Genomic DNA, 23,051 nt, shown 5'->3' on the forward strand with positions numbered 1-23,051 from the left:
GAATGCAAACGTTTATTCTTTATTTTTTTAAAAAATCTTGTAGCACAAGTTTGGGAAATTAAGTCAATTAATGGAATATTTTATTGCCTAATTTACTGCATTCCTATTAATAAAGAACCATAGGCTGCTCAGTGTGATTCAGTATGAGAGCATAACATGTTGGCAATACTAAGAGCTGCCGTTTTGTGGTTTTCAGGGGCGTATCATTGCCAATGTGTTGTGTCATCTGATGCACAATTGGATGATACTCTTCTATGCATGGAGAAGACAGCAAAAGTTGCTTTCATACATAATAACATGGCAACTCTATTATGTTGACACCCATATAAATTCGCTTGAGAGAAATAGGACCTCAAGTCACAATACATTTCCTTCTGGCCTTCCAGAGTTTTAAACTGTATCTATATAGTGGCGAATAAACACAGGGAAGAGTTGGCCATCTATAGTGGCAGTGCTCTTGCCACCACAACTGCCATTCAGTGCCATGGGTGCTTTTCTGTTCCTCAGGAAATTCTCCCCTGCCCTTAAAATCCTTGCACAGCTAAGACATGAGTAAATACAAAAGCAAAGTCAACAAATCTGCATTCCCTGCTTTTTTACCTCCTCCGGGAGAGAGAGGAATGCTACAAGGATATGGCTTGATGTTGTTGACTGGAAGTGGGCCTCTGTCTTTCATCTCTTTGTATCTTTGAGCAGTGAATGCCATGTACTTTTGCATTCCCTATTGCTGGACTTGCCAGCATGGCACCCTCCAGATGCTGCGGGACCTCTCCCAATTTATTTTATTTAGGTACATATTTCCAGGCTTCACTTTTCATAAAAATACAAGGGAGTACAAAACATATGGTTTAATAATTTTTTTATTGTTTTATTGTCCCATAATTCTGTGGATTTTTTTTTAATGTACACTGCTTAGAAATGCAAACAATTAAGTGGTGTGTGTGTGTATGCAGTGCTTTTTTCTAAAAAAAATGTTTAAGGGTACTCTCATTTTGACTCAAGAAAATCACCATTTTATAGTTCAAATCAGGAAAATTAAATACAGTAAATGGACAAAAGTACAAAGATTCACAAAATGTTTAGGGGTATGCATACCCCTGCGTCCCCGCAGAAAAAAAGCACTGTATATATGCCTTAAATAAATTCACAATGAAAACAAGATAAATAAGAACAGCAATAAAAATTGGTTGAGGGTGAAAAAAAATGTTTTCTGGAGACGTCTAAAAGTAGGCAGGGATGATTCCTGTTGACTGTCTACTTCCCAAAGCATCTACTGGGAATTCTACACGGTGGAGACTGCCACGCTAAAGGCTTGGGACTCAGCTACATTTGTAAAGGTAAAGCGCTTTATATGCGTTATAACACTGTGACACCATGGCACTGTGGAGTCCCATTTTTTGCCAACAGGATTTCCCTGTATGCATGTACAGAGTGCACACACATGTATTTCCTCCCCCCACTCCCCCCCAGCCAAAAACACCTCTCATTTCTCAGATGAAAATACCCCAATTTTCACCTGAGGAATGTTGGAGGGTATGGTTTAGGGTTTTGTGAACCTTGAACCTTTTCTGGCAGCAAATTGGCAAGCAGAGCAGCTCTGTCAACAGACAGGTAGCATGTTGCCAGTAATCTGCTCCTGTGAGCAGGCTGGTTGCTGTACTCTGCGCCAGCTGCAACCTCCGAACCAGATGCAAGTACAGTCCCACATAAATTATGTCAGAGGAATCAAGGCATGAAGTTACCAGTGTGTGTGCCACTGTGATCATGCTGGTTCAGGAATGGTTGTAGCTGGCGTAGCATCTGAAGCTGACCATTGGCTGTGCTGGATTGGAATCATGTAAGTTGTGGTCCAATGCATCTGGCCCTCCATGTTTGCCCTAGTACAAACCATAGAAGAAAGTATAGTTATATATAAAAAAACGAAACAAGCAAATCTTTATATTCTCTGTCTAATCCTTATATCATTATTGCACATGCCAATGTATTTATATGACAAATCGGGTATTATCACTGTGTGCTCTTTTTGTTTTCTGTCAGTCTGCTTCCCCCCAAACAGCGTCATCCTTACCATATAACCCATAATATTGTACTCTACAGTGGTCCTAGCTGTGGGAAAAATTGATACCGCACTGTTGATGTTGAGACCACCATGAGACAGAGCAGGGGTGTGTGTATAAAGTCAAACAGGAATGGCTGAGCTCTGACGGCATCACCTTCCCCTGCTTTTGAGCTGACGCAGGGACAGTCTTAGGAATCTGCCTAAAATCTGCCTGTAGCTTCCAGCCTCCTGGACCAAGGACTTCCCCACCTCTAGATCATCCCCCTGTCCACATGCAAGGAAATCTGAGAGTGGAGGCAAAGATCTTATTTGTTTGCTTTGCAAAGTAAGCCAGGGAAGAAGAGTATGGGCTGCTCTCTGCTGTCTTTTTCTTGTTGTTGATATTGCTATTGTACGTTTTCTGTGTGGCTCAGAGAATCATTAGAGGACTTAAACTGCCTGTGGTGATAGAAGCTGGCTACAAAACATGTAGCCCTAATGGTATGTGCCGGGCAAAATGGAGGGGTGATGATGGATGAAGAGAAGAATCGTATTTCCCCCCCTTGACGTTATTTGCACAAACCAGAACACAAATGAATGAAGTTTTTCATAAGTCAGTTGGCCATGCACATAGACAGCTGTACAACATGACAGAACAGAGCTACAGATTAGATTGTTTATAAACAGGTTACTTGAAAGCCAGCGTTATGGCTTGCTTTGTCAGAACTTGAAAGTTTCTTTGATTAATCCAATGTTGCTGTTGATTACAGAAGGGGTAGTTTCCATCAAACTGTAGCTGCTTTAGAAAGCTGCAAGGTCTTGCATATAAGCCACTCACTTAGACTCCGCTGCAAGGATGACAATTGTGCAGCACTGCACTCTCACAATGGCAAGACCAAAAGTGAGCCAGAACACACTTCCAGTAAGACTGACCATCATTTTTCAGCAACCATCCTTCATATTAGTAGATGACGACCATACTTGCTAGATCTGCCCCAACTCCTGATGAACATATGATTCATGCCCAGAGCCTGCCTGCCCATGAGGCAGACTGAAGCAGCCACCTTGGGCAGTGAAATCCCACGGGACATTGCTCCTTTGGGTGTCCCGTCTCCCTGTTGCTACTGGGGTCATGTGATTGCTGCTGCAGCTTCTAGCAAAATCTCATGAGATGTTAAAGAACTCTTGTTCTTGTGAGATCTTGCTAGAAGCTGCTGCTGCTACAGGGCAGGACAGTGGCCCCTTCCTGTTTGCCTCAGACAGCGAAACTGGTTGGGCTGCCCCTGTTTATGCCACAGTGATTACCCACTGGAATGGAGGAAGGAAATGGGGAGATCCGGATCAAGTATCTCTTTCTAAACAGTTTCTTAGGGTTGACACTGATCTGTTCATTGGGTGGCCGCGGACTTGGAAAGCTTTAAAGATGATTGGACAAATTTCATGGAGGAGAAGGGTGTCAGTGGTTATTAGCAATGATGATCTATGCCCTGCCACCACAGTTGGAAGCAATATGCTTTTGAATACCAGATACTCATGGAAAAACTTGCCCTGCCCATCTGAAGTTTGCATGTCAAAAAAGGAATATATATGGGATATCATGCATATTGTGATGGCACAAGGTGAATAAATACTCTTTGACCTTGGAAAGGGGAGAAAGGGCCAATTCAAAGTTGAAAATGTTGCCAAGATTTACAAATAGCTTTGCCTGCGGCAAATCTGTAGGGGTCCCCTAAAATTGCAAACATGCCACATTTTTATGCCATCTCTAGAGCTGTGGCAACAAAGCATTTATTTGCATTGTCTATGCAAGGTGAGCACTTGTAATTATTTGAAAGCACAGCTCTAAGTATAAAGACATCTTTCTACCTGTAGCTTGTCAATTTCCACCCCTTTCCCCTTCTTTAAGCCAAATGCCAGTCTTACAAGGAGATGCTGAATGTAAGTTAATTACACAATAGGTGCATTCTTCCATTCAGCCCATCAGCTATTATTGAAGTGAAATGTCCTCATGACATAAGTAGCTGAATGCCAGGCTTATTTTTAGTAATAGCCTTGTCATTGCACGGTAGCCCTTGATAGCGGATTAGTGCTATTAGTTCAGGTTCACTACAGAAAGGCTATGCATTACAAGGTGATTTGATGCTGAACATGCCTGCAGAGTGAATGACATGCATTAATATGCTGTGTTCATAGATAGAAAGACATCAGTGACACATGCCTTGTAGGAGAATAGGATGTCAATCTTTCATTTGACTGTGAAGAAGCTCCTTGCTTGCCAACAGAGAGTAGGCATAAGAAGTCCTTCATATTACACAACATCTGGCTTCTGGGGATAAAAGGGAATGGCTACTTCAGGCAAATTTCCAGAAGCTTGTTATATTGCTATCACTTTGGTTGATGGCAATTTTGATATACAACTTTCAACAAGTTGCCACATTGATCAGAAGGACTCTAAATAATTTTAATGATATATAAGATACTACAGTGGCTGTCCAGAAGATACCACCTTCATGCATGTATCCCGTGTGTGGAAAGGGAAATGGGACTCTGCTCCTCCATGATGTCCACACAATCAAGTCAATATCTATGTCTGGTCCATTTCCACCTGACTTGGAAGGGTGGAGCTTTGACTGACTCTAGCTGCTGTTGAAGGTGCCAGAGACCATCTCTCTGTAAGTCCTGCAAGACCTGGTCCCTGCTCTCTGTCTGGTTCATTTCCACCTGGCTTGGGGGGAAGGGGTGGTGTAGAAATTCGATTCAGTTTGCATTTAAAGGCAAATCTACCCAATTCACAGTTTCTGAAAGAATACACAAACCGAAACACAGCTATCCTTTGAAATTCACACTTCTCCGAATTTTGCAGTGAATTTCTGCATTCAAGACAAGTGTACAAAAATGCATATACTAGGGTAAAGTGTGCATTAAAATGCACACATTCAGGAAAATAATAGGCAAGCATGCATTATATTGGGGAAATTTGCTTTGCAAAAATGTGTATATTAGGCAAAATTGCAGACAAAACCATGCTTATTAGGGGGAATTAGCACCCAAGTGCTGAATTTTCATGATGACTTTTTTTTTAAATTGCAAACTCATGTGGAAATGTAGAGAACTGAACTCAAGATGGGAAAAGTAAGAGATGGAGAAACCAAAATTCACCACCCCTATCTAGGAGGGCAGGGCTCTTACTGACTCCAGTTACAAAGGCTGTTCCTGTTGCTTAGATATAATCAGGGTCATGAATTGTTTATGAGTTGTTGCTGGGATTAAGATTTAGTTTTGGAGTTGTATTCTTTTTGCTGTTTTCTGAACATGATATCGTATTTTTATTGTTAGGCCTTGTTATGACTTGTCAGCGGATTATTAAATTTTGTATTGTGTGTTTATTAATATGTGATGTTTTCATGATCCTATTGTCAAACAAGCTCATTTCCCATGGCTTTTCTTATCATCAAAAGTCCATAGTGAAAAGTTCCCTATCACAAAAAGTCCACTTGTGGAGGAAGTGACTTCGATGTGCAAGATTGCCAGAGCCCCTTTAATTTGTGAAAGCTGAATTTGTTGGTATGTGACTGAATCCCAGTAGCCACAGTCTGGAAGCACCCTAGGATGTGCTCCTACAATGGCTCCAGAGGAATCAGTCAGTGAAAGACTGTTCATTTTAGTCTCAGTAGTTACATGCACACAAAGTTCGACACAAAGACAGAGTCAGTTGCCCTTTCCTCACAAATGCTCCTACCTTTGGATTTCAGGCAAACATCTCTGAAAACAAATATTTTATGGGTACATTTGTTCACAGTTGTACTGATGAAATTTCAAAATGATCGAACATTTTGCAGCGTTAAAAGTTTTATAAATTTATTTTATTAAATTCTGGTATTTTATAAGTTGGCAGTTACTAAATAGAAATGAAATGAAATGTCAAATAATATTAATCAGCTTTATCCAAAGTTTCATTGTAAAATGGCTTTGAAGAAGTAACCATATAAAAATTTACATTGCGAATGTAGATGTAAAGGGCCAGCATTAAAATGAAGCAACATTTCAGCATAAAATGGTCAAAACTCCAGCACATAAAACATGGTCTGGAGGAAAGGTCTATTGTGGTCACTGCAGATTGCTATGCTCTGCCTCCATGGCTAGAGGCAGTAATCCTTCTGGAAACTGCAGGAGGGATCTTGCCCTCAGGCCCTGCTTCTGGGTTTCCTGTAAGCATCTAGTTGGACACGGTGAGAGCAGCATGCTAGACTAGGTGGCCACTGGCCAAAAAGAGGACACATATTTGCATATAATATGCATATGCGACTTTATGCAAATTTCAAAATATTTCCTAAAGCATACCTATAGTTCAGCGCGAACTACTTTTAAAGCCGCATTCTAACTTTTTGTATCAGGTCCTTTCAATGAAACAGACACCACTGCTTTGAATCAAACCTCATTTATTTCTTCCAGTAGCACCTTAAAGACCAACTAAGTTAGTTCTTGGTATGAGCTTTCGTGTGCATGCACACTTCTTCAGATACACAGTTTTGACTTGTTTTGACTATGGCAGACCAACACGGCTACCTATCTGTAACTCATTTATTTCAACAGGTTTTTATTTCACACTGGATTTTTTTATTACTGTATTATTATTTTTCTGTGGTGCTGCATACTTCCTTTTTGCAGAGGTTCATTCGGTTCTTGGTCAATTTGTATTCTTGGTTTGTTGAGCATGTTGGGTGAGAGAGGTTGCAGCAATTGCTTGGCCATTTCTATTCTGCATTGTTGGGCTGCACATTAATTCAGAAGCTTGCACCTTGGTGAGGAGTGAAATATTCCTGCTGCCTATCTTCCTTTGGATATGAATCTTTGTTTATTTCCACCCCCATCTCTCTCTCTCTCTCTCTCTCTCTCTCTCTCTCTCTCTCTCTCTCTCTCTAAATCTGAGTACAACTAAGTGTGCCTGTCACTGATGTGAGCTGAATAACAATTGTAAAATTCCCTTGTGCTCCAGCTTGAATTCCTGTAACGTTTGGTAGGCTCAGTGGTGGAAAAACATTGGAAACAGATTTTTCTTGATGCAGAGTAAAGAAGGACTGAACAGAAGCCAAATGATAAAATTTTCTTCTCATATTTCTTATTTTCACAACTTATGCCAAGGGCTTCTTAACATCACTCCCCAGTGCAGATTTTTCCCCCTAGTAGTAATGTTTGCATAAGAGTTTGGGTGGGTTCCGTCTTGGTTGTTCTTTTTAAGCTTCCTCTGCTTTCATCACACTAAAGCATACTTTAAAAATAATTAAAGGACTTCAGTGTGGAGGGAAAGGTCTGTTTTATTAAACCGAAAACAGGACGTCATAAGTGCATGCTCCCTTTTAGGCTACATCACATGCATTTAGGAGTAACACAGTGAGCCTTATTCCTGAAGAAGTGTGCCCTGGGATATGCCTTAAGTCCTACTGATTTCATCTGGAGAGAGTATGCATAACTCTCCCATTCAAATCAGTGGGTTTCAGATCACACAAATCTTTCAACTTTTACTAGAATAAAAACAAATCATTCCTGTCCCATGCATGTTGACCGAAATGTAAGCTCACTGTGTTCAGTAGGGCTTACTCCCATGGAAATTGGGACACGAGATTGCAGCCTTAAAGTGTTTCCCTATAACTGGATTATGTGTAACTCCTTACTGGGAGAGTAGCAGTCTGTTTGGTGGCATTGGTGGACACTGCTGCTCTCCAGGGATGTGGAGCAAAATTAATATACCTCCAAAATCCAATTTTGACTTCCAACAAAAACTCCTAAATAACACCCTACCCCAATTGTCCCAACAGACATTCCAAGTAACAGATTGATAGCAAGATAGTTTCTGGCCCTTTCAACTGTAGCTGGAATCGGTCAGGTCCCTGCCCTGGTCCCAAACGAGGTGGGGATAGGCCAGTAAAGCAAGGATCTGGTCTTGCAGGACTCACAGGTAAGATGGCCTCATCTGTTTCCAATAAAACTGATAAAAGTTAGAGTAATCATAATCATAATCATAATCATAATTGTATCCCGTCCATCTGACTGGGTTGTCCCAGCCATTCTGGGCAACTTCCAGCATATATAAAAACATAAAACATTGAACTTTAAAAAGCTTCCCTATACAGGGCTGCCTTCAGGTGTCTTCTAAAGGTTATAGTTACTCATCTCCTTAACATCTGAAGGGAGGGTGCCACGGCTAAGAAGGCCCTCTGCCAGGTTCCCTGTAGCTTCACTTTTGTCAGTCAGTGTATGAGTTCAGTGCATATGTGCGTGTAACCATTAAGTCACGTTTTATGCAGGGGACTACATGATTATTTACTAGAAATATCTAAGATCTTTAGGAGACCAATGGGAAATATTAGGCATTCATTATTAAATATCAAGGCCAACCAAATTACTTCCCTAGCTGACCAAAATTTCATTTCCACTATTTCCTAGAAAGAGGTGAAGTTGGTCTTAAAACTTGAAACTTAAAAGCAATCTAATGCTGTTATAAGTGTTAACATTTCATAAGACGTACTGGTGAATGTCAGCAATGATTATGACACAGAAGGCTGCCACCCCCCACCCAACACTTGCACCCATACCATGGCATATATTCAGTCTTTTACAGGATTGAAATAGGGATGGGATGTAATTATTTACCAAAGGTAAAATGTTGGAATTTATTGAGATGAAGGTATATCCCTAGCTGTACAGAGTCACACACAAATTGATTATGTACACAGGACACAGGAAACTGTCTTATATTGAAGCAGAGCATTGTTCCATCTAGTAAGACTATTGGTCCACCCACATTGATTCCCCAGTCCTATTGATAACCAAGGGCAAAAAGGTAAGTCTTTACAAGACGACTGAGGCATTCACAGTACAGGGCAACAGCAGAAAATGCCAGTTTTCAGGTCAGCAAAATAAAATATAAGATGACAACCTATAAAAACGCACCAATATATTGAACTCATATTAGTGGTTCTATGAAAAATGCAAAACATTTTTTTAAAACCCCATAGAAACCCAAATATTGAAAATGAAGTAATATATGTATATAAGAGAAAATTCACACAGTGAAAACCTGTTCAAATGATTGAAAATAATTGGCAAGATCCCATCTTGCACAGGACATTTACCCCTGACTTTTCCCTAACTGGGCAAATGGGGGTATAATTAGGAAAACAGAGAAGAGAGGAAGGGATAAACTCCCCCTCTCTCCTTAATCTCTCCTTACAGGAGTTTTGGATTGTGACCATAAGAGTAAGATCCAAGCTGAACAGCCACAGTGGGGAATCTTCAGGCCCTGTTTTAAACACAAGAAGAGTGACAGCCTTTGCTGTTAGCAAGGGAGGAAAATATGTCATGCACTGGAAGGGTTAAATCAAAATAACAAGGGTGATTTATCTTGTAGCTTTGGCTGGCTATTCCCAAAGGGCCCAATCCCAAATCTACCTATTTGTCAAGTCACTGACAATAGCCTATTTCTCTCTTGCTACCATATGCTTTATTAAAGAAACACTTGACCTACCTGTCATATCAAGCGGCTCTCTTTTTCCAAAACAGAATAATATAGACATTTCCCTTAAGGGAATCCTGATGCAAATATATAAGGACAGGTTGCCAATTTGTTGAGCATATTAGGGTACTGCAAACTGTCAAGGGAAACAGCTGTAATACAGAGAGTTCTAACAAGCTCATTTTTCCGTTTCTCCCCAGCTGCATTTTTGGAGCTTCTCTCTTCCTTTCTTTAGTTTATATATCACACTATTTATCCATTATATTTTTATGGACAGCTGTCAGATGCAACTCTCTGGTGTCCCCCCTCCCCCAACTTTTGAAAAGAAGCCGCTTGGAGATTTTGCAGCATCTCCCTCTTAGCCTTTGCCAATAACCCTTGCAAATCTTTCCGCTACAAATAGTTGCAGACCAAGTTATAGTGGCGAACTTTAGATAACTTCTTCTGTGAATCAGGCGGACTAGGCTACGATTTACAAGAAGCCTGTGTTTTCAAATAGGGCTTTGTAAATGAATTTTCCATTTTTCACCTGCCTGCTTGCATATCACAAAAAATAGGTTGATAACTATCACTAGACCTTTATTGGATTAATAGATATATTTTTGAAATTGCACAGATAGTAGCCTAAATAATGCACTTCAGCAGGGAGCTTTTTCTTCACAGAGCAGGCTGTACAGTTTAAGCTACGATATGGTTGAGGTTTGCTTGTTTGAAAATCCTCTGATCTTTTCATCTAATTTTCAGCTGCTTTACACTTAAGATTTTCTGAAAGCATGCAAGATTTAAGAATTGATTGGCTATTGCACAAGGATTCTACACCAGCTTGGGGAAAAACACAAAGACTACACGGTGCAGCCACATGGAACAAAGCATAGATTAAGACATTGGCTGAAGCTCAGCTGAAATCAATACAGTTATAGCAGGGATTAATTTGGCTGCTGCATTTCTTTACATATGTGATACTGTAGACTGTTTGCTGAGTGTAAACGATTGAGTGAGAAAGATCGAAAGTTCAGACCGCAGAACGATAACGCAAAGCCTGTAAATATATGGGGGAAAGCACGAGAGAATCCACCATGTTCAGTCCCTGTTTTAGTTGGTTTATGTCAGTGATTATTACAGATCTTGACTAGTGGATCATTTTCAGTCTTGTGGCTTGCCATTTCTTACCCTTACCCAGCTGCTGAGGATTTAAAATGGCTGTAGCAATTTCAGTCATCTATGGCAAAGCCGCCCGATTCATGACCTACTCAGCTAAATGTAGCCCATCAGCCATAGATTGGACTTGCTTAGAACGTAAGAAGACCCCTACATGATCAGGCCAAATGCCTATAGACCCACAGTGGCCACTGAGTTGCCTCCAGGAAGCAGGACCTGAGTACAACTGCACTCTTCCCATGAATGATTCTCAGCAATGGGTAGTCAGGGGGTATAGCAATGGACTCATAGCCATTGATAACTTTATTTTCCCCTTAAAAGCCATGCAAGTTGGTGGCCATAAATTTGATGCAGTTCACTTTTAAAAGGCTTTCCAAAACAACTTTCTGAAATAACACATGAACGAAAACATGGCCACCCTTTGAGATTCACACTTCTCTGAATTTTGCAATGCAGTTTTCCAGCCATGTAACACGACAGATTCCTCCATTCCTAGCGGCCATGACAATATTTTCTGGTAGCAAATTCCAAGTATAACTTGGAAAGTTGCCTCTGTTTGTTCGTCCTGAATTTCCAACATCTAGCATCACTGGAAACTGGGTTTTAGTCTTATAAAAGAAGTAGAAAAGTTTACGGTATTTGTTTTTAATACTCGAATGGGAGCCACCCGGAGTGGCTGGGGGAGCTCAGCCAGATGGGTGGGGTATAAATAATATATTATTATTATTATTATTATTATTATTATTATTATTATTTATTTATTTCCTTTCTTTATCTACACCAGGGGTGTACCTCACCAAAGGAGGTTCTCTGACGCTCTGATAATTTGCACCAGTTCTACATATCCCTTTTTGAAATGCAGCAATCAGAACTATTCACAGCATTCTAAGTGATCTCACACCATGGTTTTGTGTAAGGCATTGTGCTCTTGGCAGTTTTCTTGTCTATCTGGTTTCTAATGATCCATAGCATGTTATTTACCCTTTTCATAAGATCTGCACACTGGCTCATTGTTTTGACCTATCTACCATCATCTGAAGATCCCTTTCCTGGTCATTCATTGCCAGTATATACAGTGGTACCTCGGGTTACAGATGCTTCAGGTTACATACGCTTCAGGTTACAGAATCCGCTAACCCAGAAATATTACCTTGGGTTAAGAACTTTGCTTCAGGATGAGAACAGAAATCGTGCTCCGGCGGCACGGCAGCAGCGGGAGGCCCCATTAGCTAAAGTGGTGCTTCAGGTTAAGAACTGTTTCATTTTAAGAACGGACCTCCGGAACGAATTAAATACTTAACCCGAGGTACCACTGTATGTGAAGTTGGGTTTTGTTTTTTTTAATCTGAATGTTCATCATTCTACACTTGCATGCATTGAACCACATTTGCCATTTCTTTGCATTTTCACCTAGTCTGGAGAAATCCTTTTGCATCTGTGCAATCCCTTTTTGGTTTAGCCACCCTGAATAATTTGATGTCATCAGCAAGTTTGACCATGTCACTAGTCTCCCACCTACGGAACATAGATGAACAAGTTGATGATATGCTGATTTGTCCCCGCAACACTCAAAGAGCCTTTTGGATGGATTTTCAATGTGCTAAGCTGTATGCCTGCACCAATGTTCAACCTATATATTTGCAAATAAACTCAAACTCATGGGGTACAAAATGCCACAAGCCTACAGTGACCTTCTAAAGGAAACTAAACCTGGATCAGCTCATGCAGCACATCTAGAATTTCTTCACTGCTTGGAGATATGGGAGAAGCAGTATCAACATGGGTTCCAGAGAGGAAGGGGCACCAGGAGCCATTATCCTAATACCATTCACAGCTTATGAATGTAGCATCCAGGTTATTAGAATATAATGACTGTCCCTTCAGGAAATACCCCCATTATGTGTAGAAAGCAGGGGGAAACCCCATCTCAAAGAAAAGCAACCTCTAGCCTAAAAAAAATCATCTAGAAGGCACACAAAAGCTGCAATCCCATACACATTGATTTCAGAGTGAGACCCGCTAGTGCACCTAATGGGAGTTCCAAGTAAACAAGCATAATATCAGGTTGTAAATGTTCATTAGTCCAAATGCTGGAAACAATATTTGCAAACCATTGAGAACTAAGTTGGGATTGTCCCTATCCATTTAAATGTCTGTGTAAGATGCAAACTGGATATAAAATGAGCTAAAAGTACTTTGTGCTTTCATCTTCATCATCCCAGTGAAATCTTTATTAGGTTCTGAAATGCTACTTGCATGACCAATGCAATAATAATATGCTAGAGTTCTTAATGTGGAATATTCTCTCAGGCCAAAAGATCGTATGTTGTTAACATTGTATTTGTTATTTAGTTAAATAACAGGCGGGTCCAAAACTGTATCTAATTTCAAACTTTGCTCCTTCATTTATATCTGATGGTCTGGTCTTACTGTCAGACATGGCTGCTACCAAGGCAGTGAGGCAACAGCCTTAGAAGCAAGAGAAGGCTATGGGGAAGAGGGAGGCAGAGAAGGGAATTTTGGGTAGGGAGTGATGGCAAGAGAGCATGCTTGACCCACAGACTTTTATAGGAGCACAGACCTTCTCACACAACGCCCTCTGGCCAATTGCAGTTCAACTGGCTCCTTTGCTGGTGTGGTTTGTTACCCAGAAATCATCTTTTTTGGCCAGACCTTCAATTAGCCTGAATCCCCACTTTTTGCTGCAGCCAGGAGGTGGCATGTTGTTACATTTATGGCATTGAAATGTTGCATTTATTATGTGCTGCTGTTTTATTATTGCTGCTGTTATGAAAATGTTCTTGTGACTGTAGATTTTTTTGTTTTGTTCTCAATGTCATAAGCTGCTTTGAGAACCTGTTGAAGAGTCTTGCTCAAGGTTGGGGAACCATAGGCCTGTAGGTTTCTCCATCTGGTCCCTGGGAAACATACCCTCTCACCCTCAGCGACCTTTCCCATGACCTCCTTAAGTGCTCGCACATGCCCTTGAACTGCATTCAACCTTCTTGCCTGCCTGGATGGAAGACAAATCAATGCATCTTATGCAGAAAACTTCTGGTTTATGCATGGATGGAATATATAGCTTACAGTACAAAGGGAGGAGTCACATCTATTGCTCTTCCCATTTCTGCCCCTGGTCCTATCCTTTACTGGGACACAGACTCCTATGAAGGAATGTAGTCCTTAGTATAATGATCTCTGGCCGGCAAGCAAGCCCCAGTAAGAAGTAATGACTCTCCGACAGTTTTATGTACGTTTATTTACAAAAAGACACATCCAGAGCACCTGCTCACATTTACAATAGTTGGTCAGTCTGAATCTTCGCCCCTCCCACAGCAGGAAGGATGCCAAACTTCTGCCTTTCCCCTCTTGCCCTTCCGTTGCCTTCTGATCTTACCCAGTCGCCTAAAACGGGGCTGAGAGTCTGGCCTCCCCCCTTCCACTGGACACAGACCTCTGCTTATCTACTGATTGCCTAGCAATGCTCTGGCTGCCTTCCAACTCTACTTCTCCTTGAGAACTAACCCCGGGAAGTCTTCCCGGCAAGGGGGGGTTGAACTACCCTTTCTCAACTCTGTCAGCCAGCTCTCATCTGCAGAGTCGGTCCCTCGTTCGCTTAGTTCAATTTCTGAGTCTAACTCTTCCCCTGCACTCTGGGGGCCCACATTCCTGACACTTAGAGTAGAGAAGGTTCTTCACCCCTGCTCTAGCTGCTCTTCATAATCCATGAATGCGCTGTGGATTTCTTCCTGGGCAAGAGTAGCATGATAGCTGTTCTGAGGCAGGAGACAAGGTCACCGCAATACAATAACAAAGGGGAGGGGAACCTCAGGCCTGGTGCTAGACATCTCTGTCCAACCCATACGCTCCCTAGGTATGTCTCCTCAGGCCAGGCCTTCTCCCTCCCCTTACAGGTGCTGTTCTATGGCCTCCTCAAGTGCTTCTGCTTGGCTTGAACTGTCATAATGCCTCTTGCTTGACTGGATAAGAGGGTGAATGTGTAGACATCCCTGATTTTTGCATTGCCAGAATGTAGTCCACTGTACAAAGATCAGTGTAACAGCCAGTTGCTGTTTCCCTCTGGTCTCACATTCCACTAGCATGCACCTCTCTTCCTGAAGATTGTCCATGAGGGAACACGACCCTCAGGATGGGAAAGGTTCTCCGTCCCTGAACACATATCAAAGCATCATGTACAATAGCTGTCTACCACTAATTCATTTCAAAACATAGTATAGCAATCCGAATAAATGGCCCATTTCTGAAATGCTTGATGTACATTGTCAGCTGTATTTGGCCTGGTGAATCACATGTTATGGAGGGCTTCTGTACAGAAAATAAAATAATGGTAAATTAAGTGCCGCAATAAATCTGAAGGAAAATACATTTGATGCAAGGCAAGTCTTCTGTTTGCGGATGCATGTGATTTGAATCTGAATGCAGAATTCCCTCAAATTAACTGTTCCAGCCACCACAGCACTAATTAAACAAGATGACAGGAAATGAAAGTGAGACTTGTGCTTACCACAGGATAAGTCAGCAAATAACACTACATGGTGAGACCGACAATTTGCATCTTCTTTTTTTTAAATGAAAATGAAACAAATGAAACACAAAGTGGTGAAAGGAGTAACTAAGTGAGAGAGCGTCAGTGATACAAAACGATTTCTGTCAAATGGAAGTTGCAAAAGGGAGAAACACAAGACTAAATGATCACTAAAATGACCATCTTTTGTCAACTTTTATCCACAAATTTGGAGACAAAACCCTTTTCATTCCAATTCTAGCCCAGCAGATCTCACAGTAAGATGGTTTTAATAGTGCAGGAAAACATCTAGCTGACATTTTTGTGTTAAACAGCATATCTTGATATGTTACTCATTTGGTTTTAATTCAGTCTGCTGCGCCATGTGGTTACAGGCTCGGCTTGTTTTCGTTCCTGCTTATTTTTTAGCTGCTTTCAGTTATTTCCTCTTTTTTCACTTCGGCTTGTGAATTTCAAGGTCAGGCTGAAGTCAAACGTTGCTGTTTTAGTGATGAAATGCAAGCAGATGTGGCCAGTTTGTGTGACATTGTCCACACCCTTTCAGCTGAGTTCTTTTCTGTGTGTAGTGTGTGGCAGTCTGAACAAAGTCTGATCATTTGCAAGATCCTTCTTTTTTAGATTCAGATTTCAAAGGCAATGTCTGTAAGGCTAATGTTTCTTAAAGGACATCTGAATAGGGAAGTTAACTTTATATTAAACAACACTTTGTTGATTGGTTTAGGCGAAACAACAACACCCCCCTTCATTTTTGTAACCAAAAGTCCTGTTAAAGGCCATTTGCCCCCTAGATGGAGGTCTGTTTCTGTTTGCTATAAATGACTTCCTATTCAGTTGCTCAGCAGTCTGCCTTCTATGTTTTTTCAAAGTCAGTATGTTTCTGAAGCAAAGTGTCATATAATATTGGTTGATAAATAACTTGACTTGAAAATACATAATTCAGATGAGTGCTTATATTCCAGAGCCTATGTAATATTAATAATAATTTATTTATACTCCTCCTCCTTTTCTCCTGATGGTACTCAAGGCAGCTTACAGATAAAAACAAGAACTGCTAAAACAATTGAAATTCAATCATTTTTTAAAAAAATAAACATTGATAGAATTAAAACTATATACATATATAAAACCTGCTTAAGACAGAGAGGGAGTGCCCAAGTCTGGAAGCAGCCACAGAAAAGGCCCTCTCCTGTATCCTTACCAAGCATGCTTGTGAGAGTGGCAGGATGGAGAGCACGAGTCTCTTAATCTCAGGGTTGTGGGTCCAAGTCCTACCTTGGGCAAAAAAACTCCATTGGTTTCTGAATAAAACCCAAAATTTGCCTGTGATCCTTTTCCATATCAGTTTTGTTCAAAAATAATATTCAAAGCTTTTTTGAATTTCCTTTCCTGGTTAGTCACTGTTGATGATTATAGCCACCCTATTCTTGTGCTTTATTGATTTTTTTGAGCTGCTAAAACAAACACACACATTCATTTCATTATTTAAAAGAGTAAACCACACCTTCATCCACACATGGATTCCTGGGTGGTGTACCTAAATATACAGAAAATCAAAATCAAAACAACATAATAAAAGCTACAGTAATAAAGCAGGAAGTACTCAACCAGTACAGTGTTTTAAACAGCACAAACAAATAACAGTCTTGACCTGGGGCTGGAAAAAAGTACAATGTTGACACCAGTCTTACTTCCTTCAGGAGAGTATTTTCAAGTCAGGGCACCACCACAAAGAAGGCCCACACCTTCATGAAAAAAGTTTTCTCTCATAATTGGTGAAACAGGGAAGAATTCAACGTTGCACTCTTCTGATAACTCCATTAGCACAAGCATTTCAGCTTGCGAAGTTGAACTACACGCCCATGCTATTCCAGGGGTTCCCCCAAGTTTCCCCAAGCTAATTTAGAGGACACTGGGAGCATGTGAAGGAGGGGTGAAGCCCTGTTGCACAGAGCTTGCTCTGACAATTACCACCACAAAGACTATGGCTAAGAATTCCCACCATATTTAAGCCTTCCTAGAAGACTTGGAGAATTGAGTCCCGTTACCCATTCTTTAACTACCTGGATTGCTGGAATGAAAGCTAGATAGTGGTAGAGGTGACAATGAGTAATAATGATTAGATTATGGTTTTATACTGTTTTAGCTGTCTGGGTTTTATTCCTCTGGCCTCAATTTTAAACTGATCTGTTGCTGCAGAGAATTTATTTCTCACTCTGTTCTTGGATTTAAAGTGAGTTATCATTTTATCAAAGAGTCTCATGGTGCCTTAAGGAATAACAAATTTAGTATAACATAACCTTTTGTAGATCCCCCACTTCTCTTCAGACTCATGAAGTGAAATATTAGTTGGCAGGTGTATAAAGGTGAAAATGGTAAGGCGGGATTCAAGTTATAATGGTGTTATTTCTAATGTTGTTCAATTTAATCCCTGCCAGCTATCTTTAAGTTATTGGAAAGCCCATCAATTGTATGTGTGTATTCAGAACAGCCAGCTGGGTGAGGCAGAGCTGCTATACTGGCTTTGAGGCTTGTTGCTTTTGCTTATTGGGGAAGATGAGGCCTTGGGGAGGTTGGAGCAGTGCAAACTTACTGGTGGAGCCAATCTGGCACTTCTGCCAGTGTGTTTGCACCACATCCCCCTGCCCACTCCCTCACGCCTTTCTCTCCTAGTAAGGAATAGTGACAAGCAACAGGATCAAACGTGGCCATTAAAAAACCCCCAAAACTCAGGCACTTACAATCACTGTAGAGTGAAGGGCTAAAGAACAAAAGCAGTGCATAGGTAGAATTAACCCTCCTCCTTTCTAGTTACCCCAGACACTTTTCTTCTAGCTGTGCTCACCTTCCTAATAGGAGGGTCTGAGGGATGGGAATGAGTTTGAACATGGGATTGCAGGGTGGTAAGCTGTGCTAAGGAAAGGGTTTGGCTTTTCTCATGCACACACCTATTAAAAAACCAGGCACCTAGCTGCTGCTTTCATCTGCAAGTAGGGTAGACCTAAATTTAATCTGCTGCTGCCACCTCTGATTTCAGCCCTATTTGCTCTGCTGTTTGTTCCCAGTAGCACCTTCCCACAATGTGGAGCTCCCTCTGCTTTTTGTGTCAAGGAGTGGTGTGCTTGCCTGTTATTGCTGCATCTAACAGTTAAAAGACAACGCTTCGTAGATGCTTACCACCTGTTAAACTTCCTTCTTTTAATGAGCAGAGACCTACCTTTCCCCAGCTGTTATCTCAAGGTACGCACAAGATATTTTGTTCCCTGCCTGGGGTTAAACCAGTGCAGAAAATTGATGCTCTTTGTGGTTTGTTTACTCCGAGCTGATTTAGATTAGCACCATGCAGCTGTAGAAAAGAGGTGCAGATATGAGAGAATAACTGTACACATATAAAAACTTTTGCCTCAATCTCCGTAGGTTTTCTGGTACTCTAGAGCAGTGTTTCCCAACCTTTGGTCTCTAGCTGTTTTCGGACTACATTTCCCACCAGCCCTGACCACTGGTACTGCTAGCTAGGGATGATGGGAGTTGTAGTCCAAAAGCAGCTAGAGACCTAAGGTTGGGAAACACTGCTCTAGAGAGTATTAAAATAAGGAACGAAGACCCAGTTTTGGAAATGCTGGGGATGGGGAAAAGACGCATTTCCACAGACAGTTAAGGGATGAAAGTTAATCATATGCACATGTATGATCAGCTCCTTGAAGCATAACACTCTGCGGGGGAAAGGACCCATGCTAGAAGGATAATTCTAAGAATCTACCTATACCGAGACAAAGCCTTTGGTTTATTTGTGCAATTGCCTGCATTTCCTTGGCATAATTTATTAAGCGTCTTTAGGTTTTGGTGAAATGGGCGTTTACAGATGGTGGATTGCCATTGAACCTATATGCACTGGCTGTGAACCTGACATTTCCTGAGGAGGGATTGCAAGGGCCATTTAGTACAACTCCATGGAGTAAGACAGATGAAACAAAGCAGAAACCGTCCCTAAAAGACAACATTATGAGGTTTTCCTTAGGAGGCTGTGATGAAGTTAACTTTATAATTTCTCCACTCAACTCCTTCTATCATTGTCCAACTGCTAAGTAAGTGCTGAAACATCTAAATTTCCTTTCTCGCCCTTTTTTGGCTGTGATGTTTTGTTTATCAGTGTTGGATCTTAATGTGGGAATCCATTTGCTTCAACTAGTGTTTTGCTGGTTGTTAAGACTGTGAGTACATTCACACCCAGTCTTGAGAGGCATGGGGTAAGAAGAGGATTCCCTGAAAAAGCAAACTTGTTGAGAGAGAGACCCCCTGAACTGAATGGTCATGGATGATGCTAGTTGTAGTCCAAAAGATCTGGAGAACATCAGGTTGCAGAAGGCTGCTCCACTGAAATGAATGGAAAACACATAAGAAAAGTGGTGCTTTCACATGGCTCCCATTCATTCTGGTGGGTTTCGTTTTAAATGTTTCAACCAAGGCCTATGCAGTTCCACTATGCTTTATTTGCTCACATATATTTTGCTGGGCTGCAAAAAGATGGTGTTGTGCCTTTTGGTAAGAATTCTGGGTTAAGCTTATCGCAGAATTCCATGCCACACGGGCAAGACTCCAGACATGTGTTTGTAATTTCCTCCCTGTTGGTCTGCCTTGGTTCTGAGAAATGGTGCATTTTTTTATTTGTCTACTCAAAGGATTTTGCACTTCTTGAAGACCCATGTTTGAGTTGTTTTGATGATAACCACAGTAGTCAAACTCTGGTTCCCAGTTTGCCTTCCAGCGGGCCTTCAAACACACAGGCATTTCATTCTCCCTTTCTTCCTTTATATGGTTAGGGAGGAAAAAAATTTAAAATATTTTCCATAGAGGAATGTCACATTTCCCTTGCAGTGTTTTCAGGCAATGTGTTTCCCCCCAAAAAACATTTTAAGGATTTCTGTTAAGAACAACACAGTGGAAAATTCTTTCCTTATCATCTCAGCACCCCTATTACCTGCCTCAGTAATTTTTGCAAACTCCCATCAAGGCAATACTGCCTGTGTTTTATGTAAAAGGAACAATTACTGTTCTTCAAGAGGAAAAATAAATGTGAGTGTTATATTTCAGAAAAGATGGAAATGTTCCCAGTACTGTGCTCTCATTCATTATTATTATTTGCTCACCTAATTCCGATTTGATACCAAGAGTATAAAACCTCTAGAATTCCAGTTAATGGTGCCATGGATTAATATACCTCTTTTAGCTTCAATCTTGCTTTCTGGTTTTTATTAATAGAACAATTTTCTGATATACTGTGTGACTCTTTTTGAGAAAAGGCAATGTCTGTAGAGTTATGTCAATATATATCCTGTTTTTGAGGAGAGGACAGAGGCTGCAATTCTGTAAATACATACTTCAGAGTAAGTCCCACTGAATTCAGTGAGGCTTATTTCCGAGTGGATGTGTATATGATTGAGCTCAGAATTTAATTAGGACACAGTTTGCATCAGCTATCATTAAATACAGCCAATTGCCAATTACATGGGATCTTAGTTAAGTTAGGTCTACTCTTTCACTTACATTCTATATTATACTATTTCAAAAGAACGTAAAGGAGAAATTTTGAATTTACTGGGGGCACATTGTTTTTGTAGCTTAAAAGCGCCTTAAGGGTAAACTACTGACATTTTTGAATCTCTTTTTTTGAATCTGTATTTCTTTTTCAAATATAATTAATTCATATGCCTGTAATATTTTCAAAGGTACATTTCATACACCCATGTAGAACTAAGTTTCATTTGGTGCTAGAAACACAAGAATATGTGTTTAAAACTTCTTTTAACGATTAAAAGAGAAACTAAACCAATGTATTTATGAAACACAATATTACGGCATCTAGGAAACTTATTTGAAATCCTGTGTAGTCTTAGCAGAAGGTAATAATATAGTTGGCTGATTAAAAATATGACAACCCAAATTTGCAATTGAACAGAGTCATGTCTGAGTGATAAATTCATGTGTGACCTGCCTCTTTAAGAACATGAGAGTTCTGCTGAATCAGATCAAAGGGCCACGTAGCTCAGCATTCTGTTTTCCACAGTGGCCAACCAGATGCAGAAGGGAAGCCCACAACAGCACATGAGGGCAATAGCATTCCTTCCTTTTGTGAGCTGGAAAATTGCAAGTTATGAAGAAGAAGTTGAAACTAGAAACTATGGTGGAACTGGGGGAGTGCTGGTTCACCCAAGCAATGAGAGTGCTATCATACCCCATTTTCAGGTTTCTGACTAACTCTCATAATCAGGACCACAATCTGTGTCAAGTGACTTTCTACCCGTATAGTCTACTGAGAAAACATTAGAGTAGCAGCTAACCTGAAGGTTAGGATTTCTCACAGTATTCAATACTTTGAAATGCATTAATGGAAAAATACCCACGATGAGTTGTCTTTGAACCGAAAATTAACGTGCTGGAAAAATTAAGAGAGTCAGATCCTTTGGTTCATAATATCCTGAAATATTTTCATAGTCTGTGAGCCAATATTTGTTCAGAAAGCAATGATACTGAATAAGAATGTGACATTCTAGCCAGTTTTTCTTCTTTGGGTGAAAAGATTGCATTTTTGGCCCATCTTTGTGTAAACTAAAGACAGAAAGTGATTAAAATCCTAGAAGACCTATAAATGTATTGCAATACAATTATTTCGGGAGGGGGAAAAAAGCAGTCTTAATATTTGTACATTTATTTATATTACCAAAAAACTAACATTTCACATAATGGATTGATATTTCAAAGGCTGATGCAAAACAGATTGCACAACTGATGTGTGAGTGTATACACCAAAAAATTGCTTATATTTAATTGGGGGGAAGATGTAAACATGTTTAAATACCATACCAGAACTGGTTTTTATAAATAATTGAGTTTCTGTTAAATAATCTGTAATTGTACACTGAATTTCTGACATTTTCCAATGATGAAAATAAAGGTCAAGGAAGTAAACATATACCTGAAGCCACTGTGCTCAGAGAATTGAACAGTTACCAGAAGAAAGGGAGATCCCATTTGTATTATTTGTGAACTAGTTCAAAGAATTAAGGCAGCACACATGGCCAAAGTAAACTGAACTAGTTTATAGTCTTAGGTCCTATGCTACTTTTCCTATTTCTAACACTTTATTCATAATGTCTTTTAGGTAGGGGCCTAACTCATCCTGATTTTTTTTGTAGTACCCCACCACAAGACTCCATGTGGACCTGGGGCTTCCCCAGATTTCCCCTGACTTATCGCCTGGTATATTTCCATCATAGACATTGGTATTTTTTAGTAGTCCTGCACTTTCTGTTGGGATACTACTCAGTTTACTTTCCTCTATATACTTCTCTATTACTTTGAGATCTTCTTTCTCTTTTTTATATAAATCTGTATAAAACCTTCACAATTCCCATCTTATTTGTTTTGGGATATTTATATATACTCCATCCTTTATCAATTCATTAATTACTCTTTGTCTATTTTCTTTTTTAAATTGCCAAGCCAGTAACTTCCCTGGTTTATTTGCAAATTCAAAATTCCTTTATTTTATGATTGTAATCTTTCTTTCTATTTCTTGGTTTACGAGCATTAATATTGTATCTGTAGTAGTTTAATCTCTTGAAGTACCTCTTTATTTCCTGGTTTTTTAACTAATTCTTTCTCTTTCTTTATTAATTTGTCCGACATTTCCCCCCTTACTTTCCCTTACTTTCCTCTGATATATTATTTGCTGAATAAAATCATCTTTTAGGACTGCCTTGCTTGCATCCCAAACGGTCTTTAAATCAACACCTTGATTA

The sequence above is a fragment of the Podarcis erhardii genome (assembly GCF_964252035.2).
Source record: "Podarcis erhardii genome assembly, chromosome: 2".
NCBI lineage: Eukaryota > Metazoa > Chordata > Lepidosauria > Squamata > Lacertidae > Podarcis > Podarcis erhardii.